Consider the following 12,306-nt stretch of genomic DNA (forward strand, 5'->3'; position numbering starts at 1 on the left):
CGTCAGAACGGTCACATGACCACGTCCGCAGGGTCACATGACCACGTCCGCAGGGTCACATGACCACGTCCGCAGGGTCACATGACCACGTGCGCAGGGTCACATGACCACGTCCGCACGGTCACATGACCACGTCCGCAGGGTCACATGACCACGTCCGCAAGGTCACATGACCACGTCCGCAAGGTCACATGACCACGTCCGCAGGGTCACATGACCACGCCCGCAGGGTCACATGACCACGTCGGCAAGGTCACATGACCACGTCCGCAAGGTCACATGACCACGTCGGCAGGGTCACATGACCACGTCCGCAAGGTCACATGACCACGTCCGCAGGGTCACGTGACCACGTGCGCAGGGTCACATGACCACGTCGGCAGGGTCACATGACCACGTCCGCAGGGTCACATGACCACGTCCGCAGGGTCACATGACCACGTCCGCAGGGTCACATGACCACGTCCGCAGGGTCACATGACCACGTCCGCAGCGTCACATGACCACGTCCGCAGGGTCACATGACCACGTCCGTAGGGTCACATGACCACGTCCGCAAGGTCACATGACCACGTCCGCAGCGTCACATGACCACGTCCGCAGGGTCACATGACCACGTCCGCAAGGTCACATGACCACGTCCGCAGGGTCACATGACCACGTCCGCAGGGTCACGTGACCACGTCGGCAAGGTCACGTGACCACGTCCGCACGGTCACATGACCACGTCCGCAGGGTCACGTGACCACGTCCGCAGGGTCACGTGACCACGTCCGCAGGGTCACGTGACCACGTCCGCAGGGTCACGTGACCACGTCCGCAGGGTCACGTGACCACGTCCGCAGGGTCACGTGACCACGTCCGCAGGGTCACGTGACCACGTCCGCAGGGTCACGTGACCACGTCCGCAGGGTCACGTGACCACGTCCGCAGGGTCACGTGACCACGTCCGCAGGGTCACATGACCACGTCCGCAGGGTCACATGACCACGTCCGCAAGGTCACATGACCACGTCCGCAGGGTCACATGACCACGTCCGCAGGGTCACATGACCACGTCCGCAAGGTCACATGACCACGTCCGCAGGGTCACATGACCACGTCCGCAGGGTCACATGACCACGTCCGCAGGGTCACGTGACCACGTCCGCAGGGTCACATGACCACGTCCGCAGGGTCACATGACCACGTCCGCAAGGTCACATGACCACGTCCGCAGGGTCACATGACCACGTCCGCAGGGTCACATGACCACGTCCGCAAGGTCACATGACCACGTCCGCAAGGTCACATGACCACGTCCGCAAGGTCACATGACCACGTCCGCAAGGTCACATGACCGTGCACTGGTCCGGGGCTTCTGGGAAGGCGGGTGGGCCTGGGAAGACGCTGGAAGTCTGGAGCGGGGAGACAGGGAGACACACAGAGAGACACGGTGAGACACGGTGAGACACAGAGAGACACGGTGAGACACGGAGAGACACGGTGAGAGACACAGAGACACACAGAGACACACAGAGAGACGGTGAGAGACAGAGTGAGACACGGTGAGACACAGAGAGACACAGAGAGACACGGTGAGACACGGAGAGACACGGTGAGAGACACAGAGACACACAGAGACACACAGAGAGACGGTGAGAGACAGAGTGAGACACGGTGAGACACAGAGAGACACAGAGAGACACGGTGAGAGACACAGAGACACACAGAGACACACAGAGAGACGGTGAGAGACAGAGTGAGACACGGTGAGACACAGAGAGACACAGAGAGACACGGTGAGAGACACAGAGACACACAGAGAGACGGTGAGAGACAGAGTGAGACACGGTGAGACACGGTGAGACACAGAGAGACACGGTGAGACACAGAGAGACACAGAGAGAGACACGGTGAGAGACACAGTGAGACACACAGAGACACACAGAGACACACAGAGAGACACGGTGAGACACGGTGAGACAGAGAGAGACACGGTGAGACACAGTGAGACACAGAGAGAGACACGGTGAGACAGGGAGACAGACACACACAGAGAGACACGGTGAGACACGGTGAGAGACAGAGACACGGTGAGACACACTGAGACACAGAGAGACACGGTGAGACAGAGAGAGAGACACGGTGAGACACGGTGAGACACAGAGAGAGACACGGTGAGACACGGTGAGACACAGAGAGAGACACGGTGAGACACGGTGAGACAGGGAGACAGACACACACAGAGAGACACAGTGAGACACGGTGAGAGACAGAGACACGGTGAGACACGGTGAGACACAGAGAGAGACACGGTGAGACACGGTGAGAGACACGGTGAGACACAGAGAGAGACACGGTGAGACACGGTGAGAAACACGGTGAGACACAGAGAGAGACACGGTGAGACACGGTGAGAGATGGTGAGAGACAGAGACACAGAGAGAGACACGGTGAGACACGGTGAGACACAGAGAGAGACACGGTGAGACACGGTGAGACACACAGAGAGACACGGTGAGACACGGTGAGACACGGTGAGAGACACGGTGAGACGCGGTGAGACACACAGAGAGACACGGTGAGACACAGAGAGAGACACGGTGAGACGCGGTGAGACACACAGAGAGACACGGTGAGACACGGTGAGAGACAGAGACACGGTGAGACACACAGAGACACGGTGAGACACGGTGAGACACGGTGAGACAGAGAGACACAGAGACACAGAGAGACACGGTGAGACAGTGAGACACGGTGAGACACGGTGAGACACGGTGAAACACGGTGAGACACGGTGAGACAGAGAGACACAGAGACACAGAGAGACACGGTGAGACACGGTGAGAGACAGAGACACGGTGAGACACGGTGAGACACGGTGAGACACGGTGAGACACACAGACAGGGAGACAGTGAGACACAGAGACACGGTGAGACAGGGAGAGAGACACGGTGAGACACAGAGAGAGACACGGTGAGACACAGAGAGAGACACGGTGAGACACGGTGAGACAGGGAGACAGACACACACAGAGAGACACGGTGAGACACGGTGAGACACAGAGACACGGTGAGACACACTGAGACACAGAGAGACACGGTGAGACACACTGAGACACAGAGAGACACGGTGAGACACACTGAGACACAGAGAGACACGGTGAGACACGGTGAGACACAGAGAGAGACACGGTGAGACACGGTGAGACACACTTAGACACACAGAGACACACAGAGATACACACAGAGACACGGTGAGACACGGTGAGACACGCAGACAGGGAGACACAGAGAGACACGGTGAGACACACAGAGAGACAGAGACACGGTGAGACATGGTGAGACACGGTGAGAGACACAGACAGGGAGACACGGTGAGACACGGTGAGACACAGAGACACAGAGAGACACGGTGAGACAGTGAGACACGGTGAGACACGGTGAGACACGGTGAGACAGAGAGACACAGAGACACAGAGAGACACGGTGAGACACGGTGAGAGACAGAGACACGGTGAGACACGGTGAGACACAGAGACAGACACGGTGAGACACGGTGAGACACGGTGAGACACGGTGAGACACGGTGAGACAGAGAGACACAGAGACACAGAGAGAGACACGGTGAGACACAGAGACAGGGAGACAGTGAGACACAGAGACACGGTGAGACACGGTGAGACACGGTGAGACACAGAGAGACACGGTGAGACACGGTGAGACACACAGACACAGAGAGACACGGTGAGACACGGTGAGACACGGTGAGACACACAGACACAGAGAGACACGGTGAGACACGGTGAGACACGGTGAGACACGGTGAGACACGGTGAGACACGGTGAGACACAGAGAGACACGGTGAGACACGGTGAGACACGGTGAGACACGGTGAGACACACAGAGACAGGGAGACAGACAAACACAGAGAGAGACACGGTGAGACACGGTGAGACACGGTGAGAGACAGAGAGACACGGTGAGAGACAGAGACACGGTGAGACACGGTGAGAGACAGAGAGACACGGTGAGAGACAGAGACACGGTGAGACACGGTGAGACACGGTGAGACACGGTGAGAGACAGAGAGACACGGTGAGAGACAGAGACACTGAGACACACTGAGACACAGAGACACAGAGAGACACGGTGAGACACGGTGAGACACGGTGAGACACGGTGAGAGACAGAGAGACACGGTGAGAGACAGACACACGGTGAGACACGGTGAGAGACAGAGAGACACGGTGAGAGACAGAGACACGGTGAGACACGGTGAGACACGGTGAGACACGGTGAGAGACAGAGAGACACGGTGAGAGACAGAGACACTGAGACACACTGAGACACAGAGACACAGAGAGACACGGTGAGACACGGTGAGACACGGTGAGACACGGTGAGAGACAGAGAGACACGGTGAGAGACAGAGACACGGTGAGACACGGTGAGAGACAGAGAGACACGGTGAGAGACAGAGGCACGGTGAGACACGGTGAGACACGGTGAGAGACAGAGAGACACGGTGAGAGACAGAGACACTGAGACACAATGAGACACAGAGAGACACAGAGAGACACGGTGAGACACGGTGAGACACGGTGAGACATGGTGAGACACGGTGAGAGACAGAGAGACACGGTGAGAGACAGAGACACGGTGAGACACGGTGAGACACAGAGAGACACGGTGAGACACGGTGAGACACGGTGAGACACGGTGAGAGACAGAGACACGGTGAGACACGGTGAGAGACAGAGAGACACGGTGAGAGACAGAGACACGGTGAGACACGGTGAGAGACAGAGAGACACGGTGAGAGACAGAGACACGGTGAGACACGGTGAGACACAGAGAGACACGGTGAGACACGGTGAGACACGGTGAGACACGGTGAGAGACAGAGACACGGTGAGACACGGTGAGAGACAGAGAGACACGGTGAGAGACAGAGACACGGTGAGACACGGTGAGAGACAGAGAGACACGGTGAGAGACAGAGACACGGTGAGACACGGTGAGACACAGAGAGACACGGTGAGACACGGTGAGACACGGTGAGACACAGTGAGACACGGTGAGACACGGTGAGACACGGTGAGACACGGTGAGAGACAGAGACACGGTGAGACACGGTGAGACACGGTGAGACACGGTGAGAGACAGAGACACGGTGAGACACGGTGAGACACAGAGAGACACGGTGAGACACGGTGAGACACAGAGAGAGACACGGTGAGACAGACAAACACAGAGACACGGTGAGACACGGTGAGACACAGAGAGAGACAGGGAGACAGACAAACACAGAGACAGGGAGAGACACGGTGAGACAGAGTGGGTGAGTGGGTGAGTGCGTGAGTGAGTGAGTGAGTGGGTGAGTGGGTGAGTGGGTGGGTCGGTGGGTGAGTGAGTGGGTGAGTGGGTGGGTGAGTGAGTGAGTGGGTGAGTGGGTGAGTGAGTGGGTGAGTGGGTGGGTGAGTGAGTGGGTGAGTGGGTGGGTGGGTGGGTGAGTGGGTGGGTGAGTGGGTAAGTGAGTGAGTGAGTGGGTGAGTGAGTGAGTGAGTGGGTGAGTGGATGGGTCGGTGGGTGAGTGAGTGGGTGAGTGAGTGAGTGGGTGGGTGAGTGAGTGAGTGGGTGAGTGGGTGGGTGAGTGAGTGAGTGAGTGGGTGGGTGAGTGGGTGGGTGGGTGGGTGAGTGAGTGAGTGGGTGAGTGGGTGAGTGGGTGGGTCGATGGGTGAGTGAGTGAGTGAGTGGGTGAGTGAGTGGGTGAGTGAGTGGGTGAGTGAGTGAGTGAGTGAGTGAGTGGGTGAGTGAGTCTCACCCCTTCACCACAGAGCTCCTTCGGTGGATGTCCAAGCTCTTGCATCTGAAATAAATAAAAATATCACTCAGTCAGTCAGTCAGTCACTCACTCCGTCAGTCACTCAGTCAGTCACTCACTCACTCAGTCACTCAGTCAGTCACTCAGTCACTCAGTCACTCAGCCAGTCAGTCACCCACTGACCCACCCACTGACCCACCCACCCATTCACTCACTCACCCACTCACCCACCCACTCACTCACTCACCCACCCACTCACCCACTCACCCACTCACTCACCCACTCACTCACTCACTCACCCACTCACTCACCCACCCACTCACCCACTCACCCACCCACCCACTCACCCACTCACTCACCCACCCACCCACCCACTCACCCACCCACTCACTCACTCACTCACCCACCCACTCACCCACCCACTCACCCACTCACCCACCCACCCACTCACCCACCCACTCACTCACTCACCCACCCACTCACTCACCCACTCACCCACCCACTCACTCACTCACTCACCCACTCACCCACCCACTCACTCACTCACCCACCCACTCATTCACCCACCCACTCACTCACCCACCTACCCACTCACCCACTCACCCACCCACCCACTCACTCACCCACCCACCCACCCACTCACCCACTCACCCACTCACTCACCCACCCACCCACCCACCCACCCACTCACCCACTCACCCACCCACTCACTCACTCACTCACCCACCCACCCACCCACTCACTCACTCACTCACCCACCCACTCACCCACCCACTCACCCACTCACCCTCCCACTCACCCACTCACCCACTCACTCACCTACCCACCCACCCACTCACCCACCCACCCACTCACCCACCCACTCACTCACTCACTCACCCACCCACTCACTCACCCACTCACCCACCCACTCACTCACTTACCCACTCACCCACCCACTCACTCACTCACCCACCCACTCACTCACTCACCCACCTACCCACTCACCCACTCACCCACCCACTCACCCACTCACTCACCCACCCACCCACCCACTCACCCCTCACCCACCCACTCACTCACTCACCCACCCACCCACCCACTCACTCACTCACTCACTCACCCACCCACTCACCCACCCACTCACCCACTCACCCACCCACTCACCCACTCACCCACCCACCCACCCACTCACCCACCCACTCACCCACCCACCCACCCACCCACTCACCCACCCACCCACCCACTCACCCACCCACCCACTCACCCACCCACCCACCCACCCACCCACTCACCCACTCACCCACTCACTCACTCACCCACCCACCCACCCACCCACTCACCCACCCACCCACCCACCCACCCACTCACTCACCCACCCACCCACTCACTCACCCACCCACCCACCCACCCACCCACCCACTCACCCACCCACCCCACTCACCCACCCACTCACCCACCCACCCACCCACTCACTCACCCACTCACTCACCCACTCACTCACCACACTCACCCACCCACCCACCCACCCACTCACCCACCCACTCACCCACCCACCCACTCACCCACCCACCCACCCACTCACCCACCCACCCACCCACCCACCCACTCACCCACCCACCCACCCACCCACCCACTCACCCACCCACCCACCCACCCACTCACCCACCCACCCACCCACCCACCCACTCACCCACCCACCCACTCACCCACCCACCCACCCACCCACTCACCCACCCACCCACCCACCCACTCACCCACCCACCCACCCACTCACCCACTCACCCACACCACCCACCCACCCACCCACTCACCATTTGCATCAACTCCATGATCCTATTGAACTTCTCATCCCCGGCCCCTCCCCCCCAGGGGGCGAGTGGGGGGAGGGGGCCCCCCCCCCTCCTGCCCCCCCCCTTCCCCCTGCCCCCCCTCCGTCTCAAACTCGCGACACAGAAGAGACATCACGCGGATCTGTCCCTGGTAGCGAGTGACGTCCTGGGTGGACAGGCGAGGCGAGTTCGTCTGCAGCCACACGGGGAACTGGAGACACGCAGAGAGACACACACAGAGAGACACGGTGAGACACGGTGAGACACGGTGAGACACACACACACAGAGACACGCGGATCTGTCCCTGGTAGCGAGTGACGTCCTGGGTGGACAGGCGAGGCGAGTTCGTCTCCAGCCACACGGGAAACTGGAGACACACAGAGACACACAGAGACACACACAGAGACACAGAGACACACACAGAGAGACACGGTGAGACACGGTGAGACACACACAGACAGAGACACACACAGACACACACAGAGACACAGAAGAGACATCACGCGGATCTGTCCCTGGTAGCGAGTGACGTCCTGGGTGGACAGGCGAGGCGAGTTCGTCTCCAGCCAGACGGGGAACTGGAGACACGCAGAGAGACACACACAGAGAGACACGGTGAGACACGGTGAGACACACACAGACAGAGACACACACAGAGACACAGAAGTGACATCACGCGGATCTGTCCCTGGTAGCGAGTGACGTCCTGGGTGGACAGGCGAGGCGAGTTCGTCTCCAGCCACACGGGGAACTGGAGACACGCAGAGAGACACACACAGAGAGACACGGTGAGACACGGTGAGACACACACACACAGAGACACACACAGAGACACAGAAGAGACATCACGCGGATCTGTCCCTGGTAGCGAGTGATGTCCTGGGTGGACAGGCGAGGCGAGTTCGTCTGCAGCCACACGGGGAACTGGAGACACGCAGAGACACACAGAGACACACACAGAGACACAGAGACACACACAGAGAGACACGGTGAGACACGGTGAGACACACACAGACAGAGACACACACAGAGACACACAGAGACACAGAAGAGACATCACGCGGATCTGTCCCTGGTAGCGAGTGACGTCCTGGGTGGACAGGCGAGGCGAGTTCGTCTCCAGCCAGACGGGGAACTGGAGACACGGAGAGAGACACACACAGAGAGACACGGTGAGACACGGTGAGACACACACAGACAGAGACACACACAGAGACACACACAGAGACACAGAAGAGACATCACGCGGATCTGTCCCTGGTAGCGAGTGATGTCCTGGGTGGACAGGCGAGGCGAGTTCGTCTCCAGCCACACGGGGAACTGGAGACACGCAGAGAGACACACACAGAGAGACACGGTGAGACACGGTGAGACACACACAGACAGAGACACACACAGAGAGACACGGTGAGACACGGTGAGACACACACAGAGACACGGTGAGACAGAGAGAGACACACAGAGACACAGACACACAGAGACACACAGAGGCACACAGAGACACACAGACAGACACACAGAGAGACACAGAGACACACAGAGACACAGAGAGACACGGTGAGACAGAGAGACACAGAGAGACACAGAGACACAGAGAGACACAGAGAGACACAGAGAGACACACACAGACACACACAGAGACACTGAGACACACAGAGACACGCAGAGACACACACAGAGAGACATGGTGAGACACGGTGAGACACACACAGACAGAGACACACACAGAGACACTGAGACACACAGAGACACGCAGAGACACACACAGAGAGACACGGTGAGACAGAGAGACACAGAGAGACACACACAGACACACACAGAGACACTGAGACACACAGAGACACACAGAGACACACACAGAGACACACAGAGAGACACAGAGACACACAGAGACACACACAGACAGAGACACACACAGAGACACAGAGACACACAGAGACACACAGAGACACACAGAGAGACACAGAGACACACAGAGACACACACAGACAGAGACACACACAGAGACACTGAGACACACAGAGACACACAGAGACACACACAGAGACACACAGAGACACACAGAGACACACAGAGAGACACAGAGACACACAGAGACACACAGAGACACACAGAGACACAGAGACATACAAAGACACACAGAGACACAGAGACACACAGAGACAGAGAGAGACACAGAGACACACAGAGACAGAGAGACACACAGAGAGACACGGTGAGACACAGAGACACAGAGAGACACAGAGACACAGAGAGAGAGACACAGAGACACACAGAGACACACAGAGACACACAGAGACACACACAGAGACACACATAGAAAGACACACAGAGACACACACACACAGTGAGACAGAGAGAGACATACAGAGACATGGTAAGACACACAGAGACACAGACACACAGAAAGACACAGAGACTGAGTGACTGAGTGAGTGACTGACTGAGTGACTGACTGAGTGACTGACTGATTGACAGAGTGACTGAGTGACTGACTGACTGAGTGAGTGACTGAGTGACTGACTGATTGACAGAGTGACTGAGTGACTGACTGACTGAGTGAGTGACTGAGTGACTGACTGACTAACTGACTAACTAACTAACTGACTAACTAACTAACTGACTAACTGACTAACTAACTGACTAACTAACTGACTAACTAACTAGCTAACTGACTAACTAACTAACTGACTAACTAACTGACTAACTAACTAACTGACTAACTAACTGACTGACTGACTAACTGACTGACTAACTGACTAACTAACTGACTAACTAACTGACTGACTAACTAACTGACTAACTAACTGACTAACTGACTAACTAACTAACTGACTAACTGACTAACTAACTGACTAACTAACTGACTAACTAACTGACTAACTGGCTAACTGACTAACTAACTGACTAACTATCTGACTAACTGACTGACTAACTGACTAACTAACTGACTAACTAACTGACTAACTAACTGACTAACTGGCTAACTAACTAACTATCTGACTAACTGACTGACTAACTAACTAACTAACTGACTGACTAACTAACTGACTAACTAACTGACTAACTAACTGACTAACTGACTAACTAACTGACTAACTAACTGACTGACTGACTAACTGACTAACTGACTGACTAACTAACTAACTGACTGACTAACTAACTGACTAACTAACTGACTAACTGACTAACTGACTAACTAACTGACTAACTAACTGACTAACTGACTAACTAACTGACTAACTAACTGACTAACTAACTAACTATCTGACTAACTGACTGACTAACTAACTAACTAACTGACTGACTAACTAACTGACTAACTAACTGACTGACTAACTGACTAACTGACTAACTAACTGACTAACTAACTGACTAACTAACTGACTGACTAACTAACTGACTAACTAACTAACTGACTGACTAACTAACTGACTAACTAACTGACTAACTGACTAACTAACTGACTAACTAACTGACTGACTAACTGACTAACTGACTGACTAACTGACTAACTAACTGACTAACTAACTGACTGACTGACTAACTGACTAACTGACTGACTAACTGACTAACTAACTGACTAACTAACTGACTGACTAACTAACTGACTAACTAACTGACTAACTGACTAACTAACTAACTGACTAACTGACTGACTAACTGACTAACTGGCTAACTGACTAACTAACTGACTAACTATCTGACTAACTGACTGACTAACTAACTGACTAACTAACTGACTGACTAACTAACTGACTAACTGACTAACTAACTGACTAACTGACTAACTATCTGACTAACTGACTGACTAACAAACTGACTAACTAACTGACTAACTAACTGACTAACTAACTGACTAACTAACTGACTGACTAACTAACTGACTAACTGACTAACTGACTGACTAACTGACTGACTAACTAACTGACTGACTAACTGACTAACTAACTAACTAACCGACTAACTGACTAATTAACTAACTGACTGACTCACTGACTAACTAACTGACTAACTAACAGACTGACTAACTAACTGACTGAGTGACTGACTGACTAACTGACTGAGTGAGTGGCTGACTAACTAACTAACTGACTAACTGACTAACTAACTGACTGAGTGACTGAGTGAGTGACTGAGTGACTGACTGAGTGACTGACTGAGTGACTGACTGAGTGACTCACTAACTAACTAACTGACTAACTAACTAACTAACTGACTAACTGACTGACTAACTGACTGACTAACTGAGTGACTGAGTGACTAGCTAACTGACTAACTAACTGACTAACTGACTAACTGACTAACTAACTGACTGAGTGACTGAGTGAGTGACTGACTGAGTGACTGACTGAGTGACTCACTGACTAACTAACTGACTAACTGACTAACTAACTGACTAACTAACTGACTAACTAACTAACTAACTGACTAACTAACTGACTAACTAACTAACTAACTAACTGACTAACTAACTGACTAACTAACTGACTAACTAACCAACTGACTAACTAACTAACTGACTAACTAACTGACTAACTAACTGACTAACTAACTGACTAACTAACTAACTAACTGACTAACTAACTGACTAATTAACTGACTAACTAACTGACTAACAAACTAACTAACTGACTAACTAACTGACTAACTAACTAACTAACCGACTAACTGACTAACCAAC

The 12,306-nt window shown here is 54.5% G+C and overlaps 2 long non-coding RNA genes across 6 annotated transcripts in view; both read right to left on the reverse strand.

The window, feature by feature from the left end:
- Positions 1 to 359: 359 nt before the first annotated feature.
- On the reverse strand, positions 360 to 7,684 carry LOC144954723 (uncharacterized). The gene is made up of 3 exons (XR_013641328.1): positions 7,604 to 7,684; positions 5,811 to 5,855; positions 360 to 1,397 (listed from the first exon to the last, which is right to left on the reverse strand). It is a non-coding gene; the product is annotated as an uncharacterized LOC144954723 (long non-coding RNA).
- A 43-nt stretch (positions 7,685 to 7,727) lies between these two features.
- Positions 7,728 to 12,306, reverse strand: part of LOC144954726 (uncharacterized) — a 25,100-nt gene continuing 20,521 nt past the window's right edge. Inside the window, exon 6 of one of the 5 annotated variants that reach the window (XR_013641333.1) lies at positions 7,728 to 7,832. This is a non-coding gene — a long non-coding RNA (uncharacterized LOC144954726). Of the gene's footprint in view, positions 7,833 to 8,278; positions 8,374 to 8,452; positions 8,547 to 8,669; positions 8,758 to 8,848; positions 8,943 to 12,306 lie in introns of those variants that run through there. The other 4 variants (XR_013641332.1, XR_013641331.1, XR_013641330.1 and 1 more) reach the window with 4 other exon arrangements.

Source organism: Lampetra fluviatilis, unplaced genomic scaffold, assembly GCF_964198595.1.
Source record: "Lampetra fluviatilis unplaced genomic scaffold, kcLamFluv1.1 SCAFFOLD_479, whole genome shotgun sequence".
Taxonomy (NCBI): Eukaryota; Metazoa; Chordata; class Hyperoartia; order Petromyzontiformes; family Petromyzontidae; genus Lampetra; species Lampetra fluviatilis.